The sequence below is a fragment of the Macaca fascicularis genome, chromosome 4 (genome assembly GCF_037993035.2).
Source record: "Macaca fascicularis isolate 582-1 chromosome 4, T2T-MFA8v1.1".
NCBI classification, from domain to species: domain Eukaryota; kingdom Metazoa; phylum Chordata; class Mammalia; order Primates; family Cercopithecidae; genus Macaca; species Macaca fascicularis.
Window position 1 is genome coordinate 33178661 of NC_088378.1, and position 26616 is coordinate 33205276.

General features: G+C 36.1%; 1 protein-coding gene across 9 annotated transcripts in view; it reads left to right on the forward strand.

The window, feature by feature from the left end:
• The window catches only part of LAMA2 (laminin subunit alpha 2), a 611630-nt gene that overhangs the window by 292911 nt on the left and 292103 nt on the right, over nucleotides 1-26616 (forward strand). The window lies entirely within an intron of this gene.

The following is a 26616-nucleotide window of genomic DNA, read 5'->3' on the forward strand; positions in this document are numbered from 1 at the left end:
CGCCCAGCTAATTTTTTTTTGTATTTTTAGTAGAGATGGGGTTTCACCATGTTAGCCAGGATGGTCTCGATCTCCTGACCTCGTGACCCACCTGCCTCGGCATCCCAAAGTGCTGGAATTACAGGTATGAGACACCACACCCAGCTGAGGCTGAATTCTTTACCAGTAATTGCTGTTCGAATCAGAACCATTGCCAGAATCTGACAGAAATAGCATATCAAGATACAAATGCATCTGCTTAAATGTTGAATTTTATTTACATCCATGACCGAGAGGCTATGGTACATAATCCTTCCTCTGCTTTTTTAGTGTTATTTCCTAATTGGAAAAAATTATGAGATGCTATTAGCTTTTCCTAAATATTTATATACAGACTTTCAAACATTTTCCAAGTTGCTTGATTATAAGCCTTCTTCTAACAGAAGGGAGATATGGTGTGCGTGTTCTCTTATAATGGAGATGCCACATGCCGTTATTCTTTTTTTAGGAGCCTAATCCCAAATAATAAAAGTGTGCTGACATGGGACACACTTTTGCTCACATGGGTATCTGCCTGGTTGTAATAAAACTCAAGAATACTAGCCAATTTAGCAAAGGAGTACCTTGTATCCTGTGAAACATTTTTCACATTTTTACTCTTTTGGAATAACGAAGTATAAGTAAGTGATTATAAGTGCATGTGTGGATAATGGATGAGGCCTAGGAAAATTTAGCACATTTTTATACTTTCTATTTTTGAAATTCCCACAATCTCAGCTAGGAATTGTTCCTCAATTTTTTTCCCCTATGTACCAGTGAAGATTTGGCACAACTGGCAGAATAAAGTGTTAATTTTTCCCCGCCTTATTCTTGATAGTCAAAGAGAATTAAATCAGGCACCCACAGGGCTATCCCAGGTGCATTTCACAAAATGCTTGGCAAATGTTAATGCTTGGTTTTAGAGCATTTGTTTAAGCAACCAGGCAGCAGTGGAAAGAGCTAGAGGACAAAGAATCCTGCTGGTTTGCTGCAGGCTACAGCTATTCAGAAACAGTTTGGGAATTTCAGAGTTGGGATAATTTACTGCCTTAGTAAACTAAGTGCTACTGGAACATTGTGACAGTCATTTACTTAAGGTTACCCTAGTGGTCTGAAATAGTTAATGCAGCTTCCAAAAGCAATTCTCTTTGCATCTGTAAGTTCTGAGAGAAGCTAGCTTGGCTTGTCTACTGTTCCTGTATTACCATTAAGGTTTGAAATTCTGTCTCTGAACATTATTAAATTAATCTTATATGATTTGTTCTTCACCCAAACATGCTTATTTTCTACAGCATTATGCTGTCTTTCTGTTTCTAGCTTAGAGAAGCCTTTAAATTTTTTCATGTAGTTGCCAAGAATACCTACAGCCTAGTTTAAGATGCACATTAGGAGAGTCTGCTGACATAGTAGCACCTGGCTTCTAAAAGTAATCTCTGGTAAATTCTTTTGTTGTTCTTGCTTGACTTTCAGTTTTGTTTCACAGATCGCAAATTAAAGCCATAGATTTGAAGAAGGAAATTGATATTTGAGATATATAGGACAGGGTAGATCTTATCACATAAAAGAAGCTCAACAAGTACTATGTAATTGATGCTACATGCTTAACACAAACAAAATTCTAAGAATTTTTTTTTTTTTTGGATTGGTCAGAAATGCCCATTGAGTTAGATTTGTGTGAGTTGAAAGATGAATTCTGTCTTGCTTTACAAAATAATTAAAAACTCACTAACAAATATGTTCCACTCTCCTTTCATATTTGTGACATCTTCCTTCATAGTCCTCAAAATTATTCAACAGTGAACTTCAAACCCCTCCTCCCCATCCATAATTTCCTCCTATTTAGATCTTGGATTAAGTGGGTTAGTTAAGAAGATCATTATGCAAGTGAAGAATGGCATGGCTATAAAAGCAAACAGGATAAATCAACTATGGTTGATTTTTATTCCATAAATCAGATCCCATCAAGACTGACTTGGCAATGGAGTAGAACCAGGAAGAAGGTTTGCTGCCTAAAATAAACTGAATTAATTTGTAAACCAAAAATAAAATTCTAAGCCCCCTGACCAAATGAACCACCATCTTGGCCAAGGGAATCCCAAAGACACCTGAAAATCCCAAATAAACCTGAACATCATGGAAAGGGATGGTTACACATTCCTCATTATACGATGCTCCCTTTGGAGTTTAGACACAAGAGATTTTAAAACTGACTAGACAGACGCTTTACAGCAGCAAGATACCAAATTCCAACCTCACTCTGGTATAGCATAACATAACAGAAAGGAGACCCTAAAAGAAATCAAAGTATTTTATACCAAAATATATTTCTTTGACATATGAAATGGCCTTGCAAAGCTGTCTCTTGGGGAAATTTGCATTCTATAGAGAATCTCCTGCCCTTACTAAGTCTTTTCTGGAGAGTCGGATACCTTTTAAGGTCTGGTGAGAGACATTCACCATCAGCCTGCTACTTTAGCCTACTACCTGGAGGCTTCATCTACCTGACAAGGACCATGGCTTCCACAATCAACCCTCTTAACTCAAGCTGACATCAACTCTTCAGGCATAATTTTACTCTTTTGACCAATTGCCAGTCAGAAAATCTTTGAATCCATCAATGACTTGAAAGCCCCTACCTCGCTTCGAGATGTCCTACCTGTCTGGGCCGAACCAGTGTATAACTTACATGTATTGGTGTATGTCTTTACCTGCAACTTTTGTCTCCCTAAAATATATAAAGCCAAGCTGTAACCCAATCATCTTGGGCGCATATTCTCAGGACCTACTGAAGCTGTGTCACAGGCCATGGTCCTTAACCTTGACAAATAAACCTCTAAACTGAGACCTGTCTCTGATGCTTTTTGGTTTGTAAATTGTTAAGGATAAATAAGAAAATAAGTATTAAAAAACAAAAAAATCAAGGACTGATTTATTTCCCATAGCTATGATAGAATCTGCTATGTAAAACTAGCACAAATGCAAGAGCTCAAGGTCAAACATAGAAATCTCTGTCTTACCTACCCTTGTCATAACATTCTCTTGACATTTTTCCTAATTAAATTTATAAAGCACTAGTTCTCACATTACAAATTTTTATATAAAAAGCATTTTAATCTTCACATGCATTCTATTTACAGTGTTTTCCATTTTGTTTACAATTCATCAGCTGAATGAATACTAGATAGGAAAATGTTCCATTTGATAAAAACTCATGAGAAAAACAAAATAGCTTACTTAACAGTAATTTCAGTGAGGGTTGATGTGTGATGTGGTTGGCAACAAAACTTACATGATCTAGGGCTACATTGGCAGGAATTTACTGGTCAGGACAAAGGAGGTAGTGTTTGTGCAGATTGTGCACAAAACACATGTCACCCAAAATATTTACCTTACTTGTGAATTTCTCTTTTTATCTTTGTTAATATACATGACCCAAGTCATCAGCTAATAAACCAAGAAATCCAAATTAAGAAGAAATAGAGCCAGGATTACTGTCCAGATGTGTCTATAGCCTCTTCCAATTAAGCATTTTTTTCAATCAGTTAAGTTTATGAGTTCTTGCAGGGCATTGATCTTTGGAATAGAGATACTGAAGCAGCTTATTCAAAAGAAAGCATAAGAAAGGGAACAACAAAGATATGAATTTGTATAAATACAAATGAATGAGATGAATAACAAATGTCAATAGAAAGAACACAAATCCACCAACTTTTTAAAATGGTATCAAAGCTCTGGCAAGATTAATCAAGCAAAAAGTGGGTGAAGCGCACATAAACAATTTTAGAAATGTAAAAATGGACGTAACTGCAATTACTTCAAAAATAAACAAATAAGGAAGTATCAGAAAATAAATTAAGAGTATTATGAAAATTTACACACAATAAATTAGAATACAATTTAGAAAAAGGAATATCTTTCTAGGAAAATGCAACTTAATAAAACTGACTCAAAGGAAAAAAATCTATAATGTCAGATAAACATTAAAGTAATTGAATCAGCAGTGCAATAAACCATCCAATGAAGTTAATTCCAAGCCTATTTGTTTGCAAGTAAGTTCAATCAAAACTCAAAATTTTTTTTAAATGCAAAATTATACAAACTTTCCAGAGAATGGAACAACTGGGACCTGCTCTTCAAGTAATTTTATGTGACTTGATATAAAATCTTGACAAGAGGACTATGAAAAAGAAAACCCCTACCCAAAGCCACTCATGAATATGGATGAAAATATCCTAAATAAAACATTAACAAGCCAAATCCATCAGTTTATAAAAATAGTCAGGCTAAATTGGCTAAGTGGATTTTATCATCGGTGTTTAAGGTTACTTTCAAATTAGAAAACGGGTTTAAGTAGTTCACCATATTGACTGATTAAAAGAGAAAAAAATCAATTATCTCAATAGATGCAGAAAAAGAAATGGGTAAAATTAATTAAACATTCTTCATGTCTGAAAAATTTTGAAAACTAGAGTTGGAAAAGCACTTTAACTGATGAAGGCTACCTACATAAAAATCAATAGCAAGTATCTTACTTAATATAAAATCTTTAAAGTATTGTTTAAGATCACAAACATGAAACAGTTGTCACTATCACGACTTGCATTTAACATTGTGCTAGAAGATCTGGACAGTGCAGTAGATAGGAAATAAAATATATAGGAATCGGAAAGGAAGAAATAAAACTCACGTGTAGATGATATAATTAACTGCTTTGTAAAATCAAAAGAATCTACAGACAATTCTTAATCAGTGAGTCAATAAGGGGACTATATGCAAAAGTAATATACAAAAGTCAATCATATTTCTTTATATCAACACTTTACAAAAATAATTTTTAAGAAGCCATGTGTAATAGCAATAAATATAAATAGTACCAAGGATTAAATTTGTAGGGAAAAGCCAATGGCCAAGAATAATCAATTCTAAGCAGGGCACGATGGCTCGCGTCTGTAATCCCAGCACTTTGGGAGGCCAAGGCAGGTGGATCACCAGAGGTCAGAAGTTCAAGACCACCCTGGTCAACATGGCAAAACCCTGTCTCTACTAAAAATACAAAAATTACCCAGGTGTGTTGACAGGTGCCTGTAATCCCAGCTACTCAGGAGGCTGAGGCAAGATAATCGCTTGAACTCAGGAGGCAGAGGCTGCAGTGAGCCAAGATCGGGCCACTGCACTCCTGCCTGGGGCGTCAAGAGAGACTCTCCCTACCAAAAAAAAAAAAAAAAAAAAAAAAAGGACATGTATATATACATATATATAGAAATTCTAAAGGAAAGAGGTGGGTCTTTTTGGAAAGTGATTGTCATGAGGGTTCTAATCTCCATGAGTAGAGTTAATGCCCTTGTAAAAATCTTATCTGATATAAAGAGTTAGGATTTACTTTAAAAGATATAATGATTAAGGCAAAATGTTATTAGTGTGAAAATAAACCAATGGAACTGAAAAAATAGCCCATAGACATTGCATACATATATGAATACTTAATTTTTAATGAAATAAGCATTGCAGATCAATGACAATAGGATAGACCCTATACAGTAAATGGTCTGGTACCACTGATTATCTAGAGAAAAAATTAAAATTTCTGCATCTTTACTCCACATTATACATAAAAATAAACTCCCCTTGAAACAAATCATAAATGTTCAAAAATTATGCTAAAAACAAGCGTTTATAAAGACAACACATTGGATTTCTGCTCCTGACCATAACTGAATAATAGTGTCTAGATTTCCTTATCTGCCTTAAACAACAAGAAAACCTGAGGGGGAAATAATGTGGAACAACAGTTTTTAGACACCGTTCCACAGATAGCATAAAACTGTGATCTCTGAAAAAGAGAAACAAATGAGGTGAGGTTTACAGTTGCCCCAAGATTATTGCCTGGGGACTGTCTCCAGGGTGAAGTGCATTGGTGTATTGAGAAAAAAGCCAAACATAGCCTGGCCTTGTGAAATGGAAAGACAGAGGTTAGGGTTCATGGAGGCCCAGGCAGCTAGCATTTGTGAGGCAGCATACAAGGGAAGAGGGACCTGACCTATACAGAGAGAGAGGAGGAGAGAGCTGCAGATACCTGTAAAGAGAATCTAGAGTACTGAGTTGTAAGTATGTGAGAGAATACCTAAGGGTAATGGAAGAATCACTAAAAAGTAGTAAGAGAAACAATTCCTGAGCTGATACAGGGCTGGTAATAGTTTACTTTCCTACCACCCAACGTGGAATGCCTTCATAACAGGGACTAAATTAGCTCCAAACTGTAAGCTACTCTAGGTTCACCCCAACAAATCTTAAAAACAAGCCTTTAAATAAGTCAACTTATTTCAAATAAATTAACTACATGCCAGAACAAAGTCCAATAATATTTAATTACAACAAAATCCAGCACTCAACAATGCAAACTTCATGATGTCTGGCATCAAATCAAAAATTACCAGGTACATAAACAAGCACAGCATATAAACCACAACCAGGAGGAAAATCAATCAATGGAAACAGAATCCCAAATGGCAAGAAAATCATGTCAAGATATATCAGAATCAAATTATTAAAAAGACAGATAACTGGAAAATTTGTAAAAGCAGCCAGAGAAAAAAATAACATTGCCAGACATGGTGGCTCATGCCTGTAATCCCACCACTTTGGGAGGCCACGGTAGGTGGATCATGAGGTCAGGAGTCCAAGACCAGCCTGGCTAATATGGTGAAACCCCATCTCTACCAAAAATACAAAAATTAGCTGGGCGTGGTGTGCACACCTGTAGTCCCAGCTGCTCGGAAGGCTGAGGCAGGAGAATCACTTGAACCTGGGAGGCAGTGGTTGCAGTAGGCCAAGATCACGCCACTATACTCCAGCCTAGGCAAAAGAGCGAGACTCCGTCAAAAAAAAAAAAAAAAAGAACGAAAAGAAAAAAAATAAATAACAGGTACAGAGGAACAAAGATAAGGAAGAGCAGTCTCTTGTGAGGCATGATATGCTATGGTCTGAATGTTGGTGTCCTCCTAAAACTTATATGCTGGAACCTAATGCCTAATGTGATAGTATTAAGAGGTGGGGCTTTGGGGAAGTGATTAAGTCATGAGGGCTCTAATCTCCATGAATGGGATTAATACCCTTATAAAAGAGGTTGAGGATGCTGCCTTGCCCTTTCCTTTATGTGAAAGGGTAGCAGGGAGGTACCACCTTGGAAACAGAGAGCAAGCCCTCACCAGACATCAAATCTGCTGATGCGTGGATCTTGGACTTCTCAGTCTCTAGCACTGTGAGCAATATATTTTTAATGTTTAAAACCTACCTAGTCTGTGTTATTTTGTTGTAGCAGCCTGAATGGACCAGGACACTTTGCAAGCCAGAATGCAATACAGAGATATGTTAAAGTATTAGGAAAAAGCAATGCAAGCAATCAAACAAACAAAACAAATACTATCAGTTTATAATTCTTTACCAGGCAAAAATATCTTCCAAAGATGAAGAAAAAACAAAGATTGTTTCAGAGAAATAGAAGTTGAATGTATCACAGACTGATGTATACGAGAAGAAATGTAGAAAGTTCTTCAGGCAAAAGAAAAATGATACCAGATGGAAATTTGCTCCTACAAATAGAAATAAAGTGTATCAAAAAGGTGAATAGCAACGTTTTGTCACCAGTGCTAGTTATCACAAGACCTCTAGCCAGTCATGTTTTTAGCTGTAGGGCCTAACACCATGGTTAAGGAATGAATACCTAAATACACAAACTTAAAGTAGAACTTCAAATACTCCCTGTATAAAATTTTCTCTCTGAAGTTTTAAAAAGAAAGACTGGGTTGTAAAATAAGTATAAAAAAGTCTTTCTTCTCCAGCTCTCATTTCTCATTTCAAACCTAAAGAAAGAAAACCAGCACCAATTGTAAAGTGTTTCAATCAACTCTCAGTGTAAAACTTCATGTCGTTATCTGTAGCTTTTCAGTAACTTCTTACACTCACATTCTGTGTGCAGCTCAGTGGAGAACTATTTGGTATTCGGATCCAGTGGATTGTTGGTTCTGACACACTAGCCTACGTGCAGGTGGGGCAGCCCCCAACATGCTGGACCCTGCCACTTGCAATAGATCAGACCCACCCATTGTGGTTGAGTGAGGCAGTATTATGCCAATTCTAAACCTGGCTTTCTGTTTATTGTTGCTGAGTGTTGTTGGTAGTGGGAGAAGAAAATGGGTCACAGACAGTGTGAAGACACAAGGAGATGACAGCTATCTATAAGCTAAGGAGAGAGGGCTGCAACAGCTTAATTCCTTGTAGCGTTCATAAAGAACCAATCCTGCTGACAGCTTGATCTCAGACTAGCAAAATAACACATGACTTTTTTTCCTCCTTCATTTCCATGAGAATTGGGTGAAAGCTATTATTCATATAAGCAGATGACCTGATTCTCTTATTGTGGTTACTTTTCATTAGTGTTTTGGTCTTTACATGTTTCACAGACCTGATTCAAATGCTGGATCTCTGCTTTATTAGCTTTGTGATTTCGGACATATCCCTTAATCTAGTTGAGCCAGACTCTCATTATCTGCAAAATGAGGGTTCTAGCACCCCTCAGAATTGTACAAAGCTCTCAAAAATATCCTTAGCCCACCGAAGTTGTCCGATAAATGCCAATTGCTTTATGCATTTCTGTAGTTGTATGCTGCCATAATTTATTTTGGAGATCATCCTTATATCAGTAAAAGACATTTGTTAAAAATACTTTGTCACCTGTCTGACACAGTATCTGGTGGTAGTAAGGATAAGACATCATTAAAAATAAAAATGGACAATCAGAGAGAGTTAATTTTAGCAAGTAAGTAGATTATGTGCCTTAAATGGCAGCTTTGTAGCAAAGTGCAAAACATAAATCAGTCAACCAGCTTTGTGAAATACCCACAGACTGTTTTAGACTTTATTTTGAAGGTGCCAAATTAGAGCTAACATGCATCGCTTCATGTCTTCCCAAGAAAATTACATGATAAATATCTAACTATCTCTGCTTCACTGACGACCTAGCAGTGAAAGGGATTTGAGGTTTGTGCCCATCAATAACTAATTAGAGAAGCAAATTTTATAACTAGTCAGTATTCTGTGGCTACAATGTGACAAGTTAAAATAAGATCCTTAAGGTGGGCGCTAACCCAATATGACTTGTATCCTTATGACAAGAAAGGACAATTTGGAGATAAACACACAAACAGGATGAACATCATGTGAGCATCCCGATGGCCATTCACAAGCCACAGAAAGAGGCCTGGAACAGATTTCTCTTAGCCCTCAGAGGGAACTAACCCTGCCAATACCTTGATTTCAGACTTATAGCCTCTAGAACTGTGAAACAATACATTCCTGTTGCATAAGCCACCTAGTCTGTGGTATTTTATTATGGCTGCCCTAGCCAACCAATACAAATCATAAAACATCAATTATTTTTAAAATCTCACAATTTTCATTCTTGTTATATATATAAAACAAAAGGTGAATCTCTTTAATGTATAAAGAAGTTAAAGAAATTGATAACAGAAAGGCCAACAGTCCAACAGAAATGAATGAGCAGTTTATAGAGAAGAAAATTTAAATGACTCTTAAATGTATGAAACAGTACTCAACCTGACTCATAATATGCGAACAACACTGAGAAATCATTGCCTTCTAACATATAGGAAAGTCAACCAAATGAATAACACATGCTATTACTGTGGTTTCTTCAGGAACAAAGGTCCTCATAAATTGGATAAATTGGTAGTGGGAACGTACATAGATGCAATCCAAAAAAAAAAAAAAAAAATTCAAAGTTATAACCAGTCAGGGTGGCTCATGCCTGTAATCCCAGCACTTTGGGAGGCTGAGGTGGATGGATCATGAGGTCAGGAGATGGGCACCATCTTGGCTAACACGGTGAAACCCCGTCTCTACTGAAAAAAATACAAAAAGTTAGCTGGGCCTGGTGGCATGCACCTGTAATCCCAGCTACTCGAGAGGCTGAGGCAGGAGTGTCGCTTTAATCCAGGAGGCAGAGGTTGCAGTGAGCTGAGATCATGCTACTGCACTCCAGCCTGGGTGACAGAGCAAGAAAGTCTGTCTCAAAAAAAAAGAAAAAAAAATCCAAAGTTATAAATGCACTTAGTCCTACATACTTCTCTTCTGGGAATTTATACTGTAAGTGTATATATGTGTGTGTGTGTGTGTGTGTGTATATATATATATATATGTAAAATGACATATATGCAAAGTGATTCATTCCAGAAATGTTTGTGATAGTCACCGCAAAGCTGTCAATCACTGAGAGACTGATTAAATGAGTTTTGGTACACTCGTGCAATCAAACACTATAAAACTGTAAAAAAAAAAAAAAAAAAAAAGGAAGGAAGATTTTTGTATAATAGTATGGAATGATCCAAGGTGTATTTTAAATAAATTAAACCTAGGAGGCCAGGTGCACTAGCTCATGCCTGTAATCCCAACACTTTTGGTGGTTGAGGCAGGTGGATCACTGGAGGCCAGGAGTTCAAGACCAGCCTGGCCAACATGGTGAAACCCCTTCTCTACTAAAAATACAAAACTTAGTGGGCATGGTGGCACGTACCTGTAGTCCCTGCTATCAGGGAGGCTGAGACATGAGAATCACCTGAACCCAGGAGGCGGAAATAGCCGAGATTGTGCCACTGCACTCCAGTCTGGGTGACAGAGCGAGACTCCATTTCAAAAAAAAAAAGAAAAGAAAAGAAAAAAAGAAAAGAAAAGAGAAAAGGGAAGGGAAGGGAAGAAGGAAGGAAGGAAGGAAGGAAGGAAGGAAGGAAGGAAGGAAGGAAGGAAGGAAGGAAGGAAAAGAAATTAAACATAGGAACAATGTAGTTTATCTAATCTATATATATGACTACTATTTGTCTTTTAAAGTGAGAAACGAATATGTCTTTGTAATTATAAGGTGACTTAGCTACTTAGAGTGACATGTAGCATTTGCATCAAGGTGAGTTTGTCTCAAAAGCTCTGTTCTACTGCCCCACTCAAGAACAGGTATTGTCAAATTTGTAAAATAGATATTTTAACTAGAATAGACTTTATTTTTATTGCTGATTTAATCTATTACAAACTATTACTTTTCTATTCTAAGCTGTTATAAAAATTATTGCTTTAATATGATCACTTAATAAGTATTAAACGCCCCAATTCTATCTGCTAAAAATTGTTTGGCATGTTTAATTGATCACAAGGATTCGAATAGCACTCTTATCTTTCCAAGTATCTTCAAGAAATTCTTATTTTCAGCAGGGTGTGTTGAGGAAACATAAAGCTTACATTTTTATTCCTGATGTCTTCTCATCACTTCCAACAGTAGCCACTGAGTCAAAGCCAGTGCTCTCTTTCCTCACTTTTTCTAAAGCTCTCCCTGTCTATTAGCTACGTCTGAGATTGCAGGCAGTTAAAATCCAACATTTGGCACACTGAAAAAGGGGCTATGTGATAGGGCCCCAAACTGAAATGTGATGAATTATTAAACAGGTAGTTTGTTGGGTGATTGAAAATTACCTGCGAAAGAGTGCTTATCTCCTTGAGGCACATCGAAAGCTAACGGAATTGAGCCAATTAGACTGACTGTCTCTTCAATGAGTTGTGACCTATCATTGGTAATAGCTTATTATGATGATAAATGAACCCATCTCTCAAACTGAAGCCTGAGTACACACTTCAGCAGTTTCCTTGAATCATGAGGCCATTACCTCTCAACTTCAGATCGACAGCAGTGACAGCCACAGGAGCGGAGAGCATGCATGACTAGACACAGATGATTGTTTTACTCAGATGAATATATTTACAGCTATTAAAGAAACGGGCCCTTCTTTTGCATTGTGTATTCATATCTGAAATAGTTACCATATGACGTTTCCTTCATTAGGAAGACAATCCCTCCCTGCTGTAGCATTCTGAGATAACTGGATTTTGAAGGTCTTTTTTTCCTTCACTTTTTGTTTATTGTTTACAATGTTTTAATTTCTCATTCTTGTGAGTAATAACTCCTTGTTGAGTAAAATTTCAGAATAAAAATATTGTTTTATAGTAAACATGCTTGTAATATCAAAACAAGTGTTTTTTAAAAAAATTAATTTCATCCTATTACATTTCACATTTTATATTTGATGTGGGTTGGAGGAACCCCTTAGAGCTTCTTTTTTCTTTGTAGAGAAGTTTTGTAGAGATCAATAGTGTAAGAATCATACAAGTGTAAATAGTTCTGTTTCGTTTTAATTTTTAAAAAAAATTGAAAATTATTTAAGTAGCTACTGAAATTTGGTAAGTTCCATGTGCTGTTATATTGATATATTTTGTTTTAGGAGAATTAGGAGCAAAAGGGCTATTTTTATAATGAAATACAATCTTCTAGTTCCTAAAAAGTATTAGACACCTGTTAGCTGCCAACTTCCCAAAAAATACCCCTGAAAAAAAAAACCTGTTGGTCAAGAAAGTTTATGAAGTTATTACAGTAAAGAAGAACATCACCTTGATATTCATAGTAATGTCTCAGAAGGTGAGGGTCAGGGGAAGATATTTATAGGTTTTAGGGAAAAGCCTGGGTGATTTCAAGGCAAATCTTGCATGAGAGGGAACTGGTTGGGATTCTGCAGGGTTTATTATATAATAGTTTTGGATTTGTCACCAGAGTGAAGCAAGGGTCTTGAATCAAACATTGAAGAACATGTTATGAGTCTATAAGGAAGTTAGTTTAGATGGATCACAGAGCAGACAAGATTTTCTTGGAGATTGTTCACAGCATTCTTAAAATAGGGGGTGGAAATTTTGCTTGCTCCCAGCATTATTTAGTACAGGAACAGGAAATTGTGTTAACCTTACAAGAGATTGTGTCTGCTTTAGTTCTTACAGACATATGTTTACTGAATCTTCTGTGCCACTGTTTCCTAATATATAAAATGAAAATAATATGAATACCTACTTTATAGTGTTATTTTGAGGGTTAAATGAATTAACACATATGCAGTACTCAAGATGGTGTCGGAAAATGATAAGCATTTAGTATTAGCTATTATTATTAACTCCAACTGGGCTTAATTTGAGGTCAGGCATTATTTTGTTGAAACTTTATTTTATTTTATTTATTTTTGAGACGGAGTCTTGCTCTCTCACCCAGGCTGGAGTGCAGTGGCGCCATCTCGGCTCACTACAAGCTCCGCCTCCCGGGTTCACACGATTCTCCTGCCTCAGCCTCCCGAGTAGCTGGGACTTGTTGAAACTTTAGAAAGACTTCCCTCACACATAAACAGACAGAAAGAGAGAGAGGAAGAAAGAAGAAAAGAGAGAGAAAGAGAGGGAGATAGAGAGAGGCAGAAAGAGAGAAAAAGAGAGAGAGAAAGAAAAGGAAGGAAGGAAGGGAGGGAGGGAGGGAGGGAGGGAGGGAAGGAGGGAGGGAGGGAGGGAGGGAAAGAAAGAAAGAAAGAAAAGAAGGAAAGAAGAAAGGGAGAGAGAGAAAGAAAAAGAAAGAAAGAGAGAGAGAAAGAGAAGGAAGGAAAGAAAAGAGGGAGAGAGAAAGAAAAGAAGAAGGAGGAGGAGGAGGGGAAGGAAGGAAGGAGGAAGGAAGGGAGGAAAGAAGGAAGGAAGGAAAGAAGGAAGGAAGGAAGGAAAGAGGAGGAAGGAAGGAAAAGGGAGGAAGGAAGGAAGGAAAATGAAGGAAGGAAGGAAGGAAGGAAGGGAGAGGAAGCAGGGAGGGAAAGGAAAGGAAAAAAATGGAAAGAATAAAGAAGTAAATACTGCAGGAAAGGAAAAATAATAGGAGGAATTTGCTCAAATATGTTTAATTTTTAGGGTATTTTGATTTACGAAGTAACTGACTATCAAGACCTCTCTTAGAGATGATCTGGTATGACAGTAAATGGCTTTTCTTTCCAGTTTTCATCTCGGGCTGGGTTTGAAGTGATCATCAGCCTCAGTGTTCTGGAAGTAAGTCATTTATAATGGAATGGAATTGGAAATAACCCACAGACCAAAAGCTTAGCAAGTCATTGAAGTTCCCCTAGGCCATTTACTGCCTTAAGCTTTTTTTACTTGTACTGCAGGAAAAAAAGAATGAGTATGGAGGTGGTGTTCTTATATCACATAATTTTAAATTAAGATGTGATGGTTTTATATAAAAGTGAAAATGCTTGATTTTGCTTTTTCTTCAAGACAAGTACAGAGATGAAATGTAAATATGTTAATATCTAATCTTAAGTCTGCTCTTGATCCGAAACTCTTTTGAAACTTTACCTAGAAAATGATAGAGCAATTTAATGTGTCTCAGAATCTAGCAGAGATTTGGATGGTGATGGATAGAATAAGGGCTTAACACGAGAAATAATTTCTGTTGTACCAAGCTCGTGAGCTTTATGCATGGTGAAAGATATTTAGGCTAAAGAAAATGTTAACTATGCAGGGAATGAAACTCGTGACAGCTTGATCCCATAAGACTCAGCAAGGATGAGGTTTGACTCTGCATCCCTGACTTATATAGTGCGGTATTTTTATTTAAAGGAGATAAGCCAGGTTGAAGGATTCAGCAAAACTGTTAAATTAACTCCTTTAAAAAACTAGTTACTGCTATGAAAGTCTCTCAAGTGCGGTGCTCAGGCTTTTTGCGTCTGTCATCTGGAGTCTTTATTTAAACTGTTTATTATTAGCTGGGCGTGGTGGCTCACGCCTGTAATCCCAGCACTTTGGGAGGCCGAGGTGGGCAGATCACGAGGTCAGGAGATAGAGACCATCCTGGCTAACGCGGTGAAACTCCGTCTCTACTAAAAATACAAAAAAAAAAAAAAAAAAAAAAAAAAAAAAATAGCCGGGCATGGTGGCGGGCACCTGTAATCGCAGCTACTCGGGAGGCTGAGGCAGCAGAATGGCATGAACCCGGGAGGAGGAACTTGCAGTGAGCAGAGATCGCGCCACTGCGCTCCAGCCTGGGTGACAGAGCGAGACTCCGTCTCAAAAATAACTAACTAACTAACTAACTAACTAACTAACTAACTAACTAAATAAATAAATAAATAAATTTTTTAAAAAGTTTATTATTGACCGTTACTCTGGATTCACTTACTCAGGAGATCTGGGGAAACCTACGTTTTTAATCAGCTCCCCAAGTGATTCTTCACCCATAAGAATTTGGGGGCCACTCTTTTATGACTACTTTTTTAAATTACTGATTAATTATCTGCAGATATTTCCCTAGACTATGACTTTCCAAGACTTTAAAAAAGCAAACAAATAAACAAAAAACCCTGCATATGCTTTTAGTCTGAATTCAGGGATTGATTTTCTTATTCAATAGTCTATCCTGTACAAGGGAACCCTAAAATAACGCCTTCTTAGCCACCACCAAAGTCTATGCAAATACAAATTTATTTATCAATCTCATTAGAAACCGAACCACGCATGTGTGCGTGCGCACACACACACACACACACCACACCAACCACACATTTACATTGGAATAAAATGAATCTTAGAAAGCAGCTATTTTTTTTTAAACAGGAAGTCTAACATGTACCGCCATTAACATTTGGGATGACCGAGAAAGGAAACTTGGCAGAACCAGAATATTGCGTGAAGGTTGGAGATAGCTTCAGATTCTAGCAGTTTCTAGTTCTTCCTGAATATGTGTTAACAGTGTTGCTGTTTGAGCTCTGCTACCCACTAGCCAGGTGTAAACACAGGCAAGACCCTTAACTTCACAGGGCCTGTTGGGAAGAGGTTATACTTTTTTAGCACAGAACCTGTTTTTCAAACAAAATCCTGATTAGAACACCCAAAAACAAACAAAATAAAGGATTCAAATGGGTGACATGGCCAGTCCTGGTTACAATATGAGACAGATGCCGGTTACAGTGGGCAACAGAACAGATGATGGCTACAGTGGTTGACAGAGTTCATTTTTTCAAGCAGAAGGTAGGGCTGGTTTCTGGTTATAACATGCGATAGAGTTAGGAGTTCTACCTACATTATGTCCCCATGGCCTCATCTGTGGTTTCCCCATAAGAAAACTACCTTTTGGGAAAACAAGTTATGAATACAAACGGATCAGATGAATTAAAAGGTCTCCTGCAGATTTAAAATTTTATGAATATAATGCCAGATATAATCTTATACTCAGTTGACTTATTAGTATAAGGAAAAAATAACCCTACAAAATATGGTAAAATGAATCCATGACAATTGAAAAGAAAATAATTGCACTCAGCTGAGCTGTTGTCCATATCTAGATGCACTGAAGATACATAAACCCAGCCACAGAAAATGTGGAATGTGTCAAAGCAAAGCAACTAAAATGATTCAAGGCACTAACAGTGTTCAAGCTATGTAATTTCTTACCTATATTGCAGGAAAAAAACATCTGACTTTTTTTCTACCTCCAACCTCCCTCCTCTGAAATGTTATTCTCATACCTGGTTGAGAAGAATCTTTAAAAAACTCAAATTTGATTACCTTAGTCCTCTGTTTAAAATTTCGGTGTCTTTCAATGAAAGCTCAGAGACCATTCTGGACTTGTAATTCCCTTGCAGCTCGTAAGGGACCTGTGGTCCAGTAATTAAAATGCCCGTAAGTGTTCAGTGCTCTCTCATGCTTTTCTTCTCACAATGTCCCTTCAGTACAGGATTTCTTTCTCCCATTTTCCTACTCATCATTCAAAATGCATTTAAGCATTGACTTCTATATGAAATGTTTCTGATCACCGTATCTCCCAGCTCTGGCTAAGTTAGGCCTTCTCTACACAATTCCCATGAGACCACCTACCACCCAGCAGGCAGAAATATCCCTCTTTGACTTTCTCACTAAACTGTGAGTTCCTAGTGAGTAAGAACTGGATTCTGTTCTTCTTCCGACCTCTAGAACCTAGCAGATTGCTTTGGAGAGCTTAGGAAGTTAATTCTTTGTTGAGTGAATAAAGGGATGCTTTGTGTGGACAGTAGTTATTTCTGTTTCCACAGAAGATGAACAAGAGAAATACAGGTAAAATTATCCTAAATTTTAAAAAATTTGGAACTTAGAAAAAGTGTTGGATTTAAGTTCCTTTGTCTGGATTTCTGAAACATTTTTAAGATTTTTTCTGGGATCATTTGAGGCCACATCTATTCAAAACCAAGGGGAGGACCAAAATATTCTGCCAAATTCTTTTCCAGCCCTCAAATTTTATGAGCCTGAGTTGCATTGTGTGGGTAAAAGTCTTGTGCTCTGTGGATCAGGAGGAAGTTAGATGTTTTGGATATTTACATAGAAACAAAGAATTTGAAGACTGGAAAGAACTTGAGCAGGACTCTATTAAATGTGTTTTGTGTGAGATGGTTTTCACCCTATGTTCTTGTGGTTCCTCCATGCTAGGGGCAGGAGGTAGGATGAAGCAGATAGGAAGTCTCTTTCCCTCTTAAACCAGGATGTTTTTTTAAAATCAATTTTGTATGTTGAGAGTCCGTGGAGTGGAATGTGGAAACTGGGACCCTGAAAGATTCAGTCACTTGAAAAAAGATATACAGCTTCTCCAGAGGCCAGGCAGACATCAGATTTATGATTTCCTGACTTCCACTGCAGATCTCTCACCATTTTTCTATGCAAGACGTAAAAAAAGAGTCAGCTATTTACTTTCTAGTCAAGGTAGGTTAAAATCAAGCCACTGGTTTTCAAACATCGATTTAGGGTTCATGCCATCAAATTAAAAAATTCGCTTAACTGAGTTTAATTTGCGTTCACTTAGGAAGCAGCTGCCTTTCAAGATAATAAAATAAACAGATACAATAATATTTGGTCAGCTGTGGCTTTTAATTTAAATGTTTAATTTAATGTTGTTTAGTTTGCTGGATTCCAAAATATTCTCTGCAAGAGAAGCATACACATTCTAAAGCATTTCAAGTGTTTATTATGATGTCCTAGAGGTGGCTGTCTTTCTGTTGCTGCGCATACCCTGAGCAGACTTGACATTGCTTTGGAAGCACATATTTTCTGATAGACATATTACTTCCATAATCTAAAATTTTTCACAAGTTACAAAAGTGGGGTGGGCCATTTTCTTCTTCACTGTCTCTAGGATTTTGCTTTTTTCCAGATGTCATGTAGTTAGACTCATAGTGTATTGTCTTTTATGTTGGTTTCTTTCACTTGGCAATACACCTGTCAGGTTCCTCCATGTCTTTTCTTGCCTTGAGAGTTCATTTCTTTTTAGCTCTGAATATTGTTTTGTTGTCTGGATATAACCACAGTTGAATTATCCATTTATCTCCTGAAAAACATCTTGCTTGCTTGTTCTGGCAATATGAATAAAGCTGCTATAAACACTCGTGTGATAAGTCTTGTGTGGATATAAGTATTCAACTTATTTGGGTAAACACCAAAGAATACAATTGCTCGATCATAGGGTCAGAGTATGCTAGTTTTGTAAGAAACTGCCAAACTATCTTCCAATATGGTTGTATAATTTTGCATTCTCACCAGCAATGAATGAGAGTTCCTGTTTCTCCACATTCTCACCAGTGTTTGATATTGTCAGTGCTTTAGACATCAGCTATTCTAATAGGTATGTAGTGGTACATCATTGTTGTTTTAATTTGAAATTCTCTAATGATGTAAGATGATGAGCATCTTTTCATATGCTTATTTTCCATCTGTATATAAGCTTTGCTGAGGTATCTGTTTAGATTTTTTCCAATTTTTAAATTGGGTCATTTATTTTCTTATTGTTGACATTTAAGAGTTCTTTGTATGTTTTGGACCATATCAGGTACATCTTTTGCAAATATTTTCTTGCAAATGGTGGTTTCTCTTCTCATTCTCTTCACAGTGTCTTTCATAGAGAAGATTATTTTTAATTTTAATAATATCTAAAATAAATTTTTCTTTCATGGATCTTGACTTTATATATAAAGAGTTATATATAAAGAGTTACTGCAAACTCAGGGTTATTTAGATTTTCTTCTATGTTATCTTCCAAGAGTCACAGTTTTGCACTTTATAGGATCCATTTTGAGGTCTATGATCCATTTTGTGTTAATTTTTGTGAGGGTCTGTATCTGGATTTATGTATTTTTTCACAAGTTGTCTCAGTCAATTTTCTGTTGCTGTAACAGAATACCTGAGACTGGGTAATTTATAAGGGAGAGAGTTCTATTTAGCTTGTGACCCTGGGAGCTTGACTAGGACATATAAGTTAGGACAGCTGCATTTGGTCCAGTTCTGGTGAGAGTCTTGTGCTGCATCTTAACATGGTGGAGAACTGAAAGAAAAAGTAGGTATGTCCAAAATGACCAAACACAAGAGGGCAACTTCCTTTTTAACAACCCACCCTTGAGGTAACTAATACAGTCCTGCAAGAGCAAGAACTCATGCTAAGAAAGGTATTAATTCCTTTTTAAAAACCTAACCACCTCTCCAAGGCACCACCTCTCATCACCCCATTGGGAACCAAGCCTCACTATGAGTTTTGATGGGGACAAACCGTATTCAAACCGTAACACAAATGATGTCCAGTTTTTCTAGTGCCATTTGTTGAAAACATTTTTCTTTCTTCATTGAATTTCCTTTGCTCCTTTGTGAAAGATCAGATGACCATATTCATATGAGTGTATTTCTGGGCTTGCTATTCTGTTCCATTGACCTAAGTGTCTTTTTTCTCACCAGTACTACATTGTCTTGATTACTATAGTTTTATACTAAGTCTTGAAGTTGTGTAGTGTTAGCTTTACAAGTTTGTTCAATATTATTCGAAGTTGTATTGGCTATTCTTGGCCTTTCCTCTCCATATAAATTTTAGAATCAGTGTGTTGATATCCAAAAAATAACTTGCTGGGATTTTGACTGGGATTGCTTTGAATCTATACACAAATTGGGAAGAACTGGCATCCCACCTTGAGTCTTCCTATTTATGGACATAGAATATCTCTCCCTTTATTTAGTTTTCCTTTGATGACTTTCATTGGAGTTTTATAGTTTTCCTCGTATAGATTTTGTACATAATTTGTTAGATTTATATTGAAGTGTTTTTCGGGGCATGCTAGTGTAAATGGTTTTGTGTTTTTAACTTCACATTCCAATTTGCTTTGCTAATATATAAGGAAGCAATTGACTTTTATACCACCTTTTTCTTCAGACAGATGGAATCAAGTGACTTAGAAATTGGCTTTGTTGCTCTGTCTATCTTGAAAATTCTCATCTTCCTTCTGAAAACCATAACCTACATATCTCAAAGTTATAGATAAAATGCTGCCTACAAAGTCCTTGTAATGTTTATGATCTAAAAGACTAAATAAAGCCTCAAGAGATTATGCAAAATCAGAGTTGTTGATTCCCAGTGGATTCATAAAGGGCTATGTTACATTAGCTGCAACTCTAATCCAATATCAAAGCTTCTGACTTCCACTCCCCCATATCTAGGGAGGTTTCCCTCAACAGTTAAAAAATAACTATAGATACTGCTTTGCCATTTCATGCCACAAAAATGCATTTCTGAAGGATGCTACAGAGCGATATGTATCTCTTAAGCCCAGCTCCTATCTATTTCTCAAGGAGTGTGATATCATAGAAAGAATGATGGAGTCAAATAGATAAATATTTATTTATTTATTTATTTATCAGTCAAATAAATCTGATTTAATTTTTTAGAAATTAACATTTAGTAACTGTGAGACCTTACAGAAATTTCTTCACCTTGTATCCTTTGTCACTTTATCTATAAAATGGAGAGTGTAAATACTACTTCTTAGAGTTATCATGATTATTTAATCTAATAACACATGCGACACTGGATATGTAATAGGAACTGAATAGTTATTAACCCACTTGCTTTCCCTTGACATTTCCAGAAAATAAAACTTGATTGAATATCTAAGATTATATGATAGGTTCCACTAGACTAAGTGAATCTAAGGGAAGAAGTATTTGTCACTTTTCTTCTCTTCTTTGGTTTTTAAAAAGTACCATTAGAAATAGAATCAGTAACTATAAACAAATTTCTGTGTACTGATCCAATATTAACGAGACAATGATTGTTGACTGTGCCTTACTGTGCGAGGTAAAAATGAACTCAAGATATTATCAAAATCGTGAATTAGAAAGAAAATTTTGCTTTACAAATGATGGATAACTACAAAACAACTAGGACATATAATCTCTGATTACACAACTACAGTCTATAGCTATATTCTGCAGATTAAACACCATTGTAGAGATGGAAACTTTATTGTTTATATTTTATGAAAACTGTTCTCTTTTGTTTTTATGTCAGTTTGAGAGTAGAAGAATATCCTGGAGGGCAAAACATGCCTTTCATACATTAGAGCTGCCTAGAGCATAGTCTGGCACATTATATAAATATTAAATAATTCCTATAATTAAACTGATGTTCTTTGGAATGAGGATGGAGACACATAGTTATCTGAATCGCCTTAAGCTAGTTTTGCAGTAAGTAGATTTTACTATTCTAGAATATGTAATGAATGAATCATGCTATGTTACAAGTATTAATTAATGGTTGAAATACAAAAAAATCTCCCTTGAATTATGTGAGAATCTACATCACAGCGAAAGGAATTTATCATGATAAATGCTAGTCAATGTTGAATCACAGAGGGCTATATGAGATCCATTTTCATTCTTAAAGAAAATTATTATATCTTTTTATTAATACTGTGAATATCAACTCAGTAAATAATAAAGAAAACTAATATAAAGTGTAATTTGTAATATTCTATTTATGATACATGATTTTTGTTGCACAATTAGAAAATACTTAAGTTCTTGAGAATAGTTGGAAGGGGTTGTAATTATCAGAAACACATATTATACCTAAACATGTATTAGGACCTTGTTTTAAAAATTAGATCTTGAAGCAAGAAAGTAAGCTGTATAATTATGTTCTTAGAATACAGGGTCAGGTGCAGGGGCTCATGCCTGTAATCCCAGAACTATGGGAGGCCGAGGCGGGCAGATCATGAGGTCAGGAGATCAAGACTATCCTGGCCAACATGACGAAACCCTGTCTCTACTAAAAATACAAAAATTAGCTGTGTATGGTGGCATGTGCCTGTAATCCCAGCTACTCTGGAGGCTGAGGCAGGAGAATTGCTTGAACCCAGGAGGCGGAGGTTGCCGTGAGCTGAGATCGTGCCACTGCACTCCAGCCTGGTGACAGAGCGAGACTCCATCTCAAAAAACAAAATAATAATAATAATACAGGTAAATACAAGGAGTGTATTTTGAATGCAAAATATCTATTTTTAGAATCTCAAACCCATGAGTTACTTTCTTCCATATATAAGTCCCAACATCTGTTTTCTATAATCAGTCTATGTCTATTAGATGTGTAATTATATTAATTATGTAAGTGGACATGAATACCAAATTATTTGGTTAATCTTCGAGTTTCTTTTAGCAATTATATACTCTCCTCCGCATTAAATTGAGCTTTCCCTTCAACTCAGAGTAATCAGTGTCAAGAGGCTACCTTCTATAAGACTACCAGAGAGCTATGCGTTAGTCTGTACAAGGATATTTCTCCTATAAATGTTCCCATAGTGCTTTCAATAGAGAAAATCTGTTACCATGTTGTCAGTAAATTCAAATATTTCCTCTTTTGTAATACTCTGTTCCTATTAAAACAAGAGCTGTTTCCTTCTTTGAAACAGGATATTTAGATTTATCTGGTTAAGATATCCTATCTTAAACCATAAGACCTTTTTGAATACATAGAGAAAAATGAAAAAAATTAAACAAATGTCAGAGCTGCTGGGAACCCCAGGATGTAATCTACTGTAGATTGTCATTCATAGACAAAGACACCTCCTATTTATAGGCTTGGGACAGTTCAGCTTCTCCAACTTGAAGAGCGTTTTGAAGATCAAATACAAGTGGGTCTTGTGAAGTTTCAAAAAATGTTTCTCAAAGTTCTTTGAGAAAAATAAATTTGGGCCTGTAGCCAATAGTTTGTATTCCAGGCTTTAAAAAAAAAATCAAATCCAGAAACATCAGATTTTATTTGCCATAGGGGTCATGACATATTTTAATGTAAGTGCAGAAACTATCTGTAATGAATCAAAACTTAAATCAGATGACATTAAGACCAGCTTTGCTATTATCACAGATGACATCACAATTAACTTTTTTTTTTTTTTTTTTTGAGACGGAGTCTCGCTCTGTTGCCCAGGCTGGAGTGCAGTGGTGCGATCTCGGCTCACTGCAAGCTCCGCCTCCCGGGTTCACGCCATTCTCCTGCCTCAGCCTCCCGAGTAGCTGGGACTACAGGAGCCCACAACCGCGCCCGGCTAATTTTTTGTATTTTTAGTAGAGACGGGGTTTCACCGTGGTCTCGATCTCCTGACCTTGTGATCCGCCCGCCTCGGCCTCCCAAAGTGCTGGGATTACAGGCGTGAGCCACCGCGCCCAGCCAACTTTTAATATATCAAATATATGAGTGTATTCATATATTATCAGTCATTTAATCATGACATTCCAACATTAACGTCTTAGTGTATTGTGAAAATGATTCATTTGTAAAGTGTTTTTCCTCTTCTAGACTTTCAATTTCTTGAAGGAAGGAACAGTATTTTACTCATCTTGTGGTGACCCTCCCGTACATGTTGCCTGAGACATAGTAACTATTCAACAAGGTTTACAGTATTCAGTGAAATTATATAAATCTTGGTTTAAAAAGTTTGATATACAACAAAACATACTTGGGCAAATTATAAAGCTGTTCCTGAAAATGAGCTAACACATATTTAGTTGTTAAAATTCTGAGGGGAAAATGTAAATTAGATGTGAACTACCTCTACAATATAAAGTAGCAGTAGGCTGTAAGTTAAAATAATGGTTTCTCTCATTTTCCAGTAACATTCATTAAATGCCTGATACAATTCTGTACTTCTGAAAATTGACTATAATGAAGAAATCCTGGCCATTATAAAATTGTCATCCAGTCATAGGTAGAATAAATGAGAGAATTATGGTGATCTAAATATAGAAAGCATTTAAATTGAAGAACAGATGAAATTGTGCTTCTAAAACATTTCAGTGTTGTTCATTTTCTATATGTTATATTGAAAAAAGTAATATGGAAATGTAATGTTTTCATTTGCAGATGCTTAAATTTAGATACATGTTTAATACTGTAATCATTTTGATCAAACAGCTGCTATTATTTATTATTCAATATTTATATGTAAAACCTGAAACTTTCATCTACCTTAATGATGGTATTGTGATAAAAGTTACCTGTGTATCAGCAAGATTTGCCAATTCTTTTTATTCCTTAAAGAATATCTGACAATTTGCTGGTTTGCATAAGTTTGAATTAAGACACTGCGATAATGTCCTGCAGTATATATGTCAAAATATATGGGGTCAAAAAGACACTCTAAGATAGCAGTCTCCAGGAACGCAGGAAGTATGTGATCCATAGGAGTGTATATATTTTATTTTCTTTAAAAATAAGACCATTAAAAGTTCATCGCATGAATTGACACTGGCCTGTTCCCTGGTAGAGTACCAGCTCAAGATGTTTTGAGGAAAAAATTTGCATTTACCAAGTGGGAGGATTTGTAGTGGTGATTTCACTTGTTCATTGATTTAGACATATAAAATATTATATTTTTTGCACAACTAAGTTGGCTTTCAAATTATATGACCATATTTTGAACTAAATGAAGCTTTGCTGAATAAATACATGAGTTAGTATATGCCTTCAAAAAACTTATAGTGAAATAATATTAACTATACAACAATAAGCAATGAACAAGAAAACACTAGTGCTTACCACTGCTCCTGGTAAGAGCTTTCCTTCAGGCCCAAAATGAGATAAAAGTAATGACAACATAAAATTGGATGAAAAGTTGGTCAACAAATAAGGAATCAACTGTCTTGCAAAAGCAGCTTTTATTATACAGAAACCATTTTGAAAGCAGTTATTCAGAAAGATTCTATCAGTATATGATTTGTAGCTCAACTTTTTGTTGGTCTATCAATCACAAATACTATGTTCTGCATAATAAAACTAGAAAATATAATTAACCTATTTTTAAAGTCTTCTAAACATGAAGTTTCAGTGAGCTTTGAAGCTTTTTGTTAAATATGTTAAAATGTTATACTTTCCAAATAGTTTCCAATTATACCAATTAGCGTCAGAAAATGTATTAGCCAAATTTCATCAGGAACCTAATTTGTGAGAGAATTGAAAAATGAGTATCATAATATAGTATGCTCAGCTATTGATGTAATTCTTATAATGGGACCTGTGTATTTTTTTGTCTGTGCAGTATCTCTTTTCCGCTGTGAAAACCATTATTATTAAGTATTAAAACAAACCGAGGGCAAGGCACGGTGGCTCATGCCCATATTCCCAGCACTTTGGGAGGCCAAGGCGGGTGGATCACTTGGGGTCAGGAGTTCAAGACCAGCCTGGCCAACACGGTGAAACCCTGTCTCTGCTAAAAATACAAAAATTAGCCAGGCATGGTGGCACATGCCTGTAATCCCACCTACTTGTGGGCTGAGGCGGGAGAATCATTTGAACCTGGGAGACAGAGGTTGCAGTGAGCTGAGATTGTATCACTGCACTCCAGCCTGGGCAACAGAGCAAGACTCCATCTCAAAAAAAAAAAAAAAAACAAAACTGAACCTAGAAACGGACCTTCAAATGTCAACACTTAGTAATATTTTTAATTATTAAACCAAGATTTTCAAAAATAAGAAAAGCATAGTTGATTATACTGGTTTCTAAAAAAGATTGTAATATATTGTTGAGAGTAAAAGGGAGTTTTATGTCAACAATTAAATTATTTTAAAATAGTGTTTATTTCATTTCTCATATTTTAAATTACTTATTTACATTTTAATAATATATTACTATCATAACACATGTATGTAGTACAGGTGGAAAGAGAGAGCATACACTCTGAAAGCATTTTTAATTATAATATTGTAAAACCAAACTCTAGAGACCCCTGTTCTAGGTAATTGATTAGTCCAGTAAATGCAGACATAAGAAAAATGTATAAAATAGATGACGTTAATCTTTCATGCACAATAGCACCTTTCTCCAGCTGTGGCTCTAAGTCTCCTGATGGATTCTTTACTGCTCTCAACTAATCCATTATATGGTTTTAGACATTCAGGATAGACACTGAAAGGAATAACTATTACAAAAGTAAGGAATAACTATTAAAAAAGTAATTTTAAGAGGAGCATTTGATTGACTAATTTATGCATTCATTGATCCTGCATATATTTGATAATTTGATTGGTGGTTTGATTCCAGATATATTAACTTGCCAGAAACTTTCTAGTTTCCAAACTGCGAATACAACTTAGACATCATGAAACTTACATTCTTGTTAGAAGAGAGAGTATTAATTAGATAAGCACATAAAATATATAATGTGTTAGATAGTGATAAATGACAAGAAAAAAAGTAGAGCATGGAGGGCCTAGGAAGGATGATAGTGATTGAATAGGCTTTAATTTTAGATGGAATATTAGGTCAGAGAACTGAAAGTGACTAGGAAAAATTTATGTGGGTATCTGGAGCAAGAGGGTCTTGAGAGAAAGAGAAAGTAAGTGCAAAGACCCTAAGATATGAAT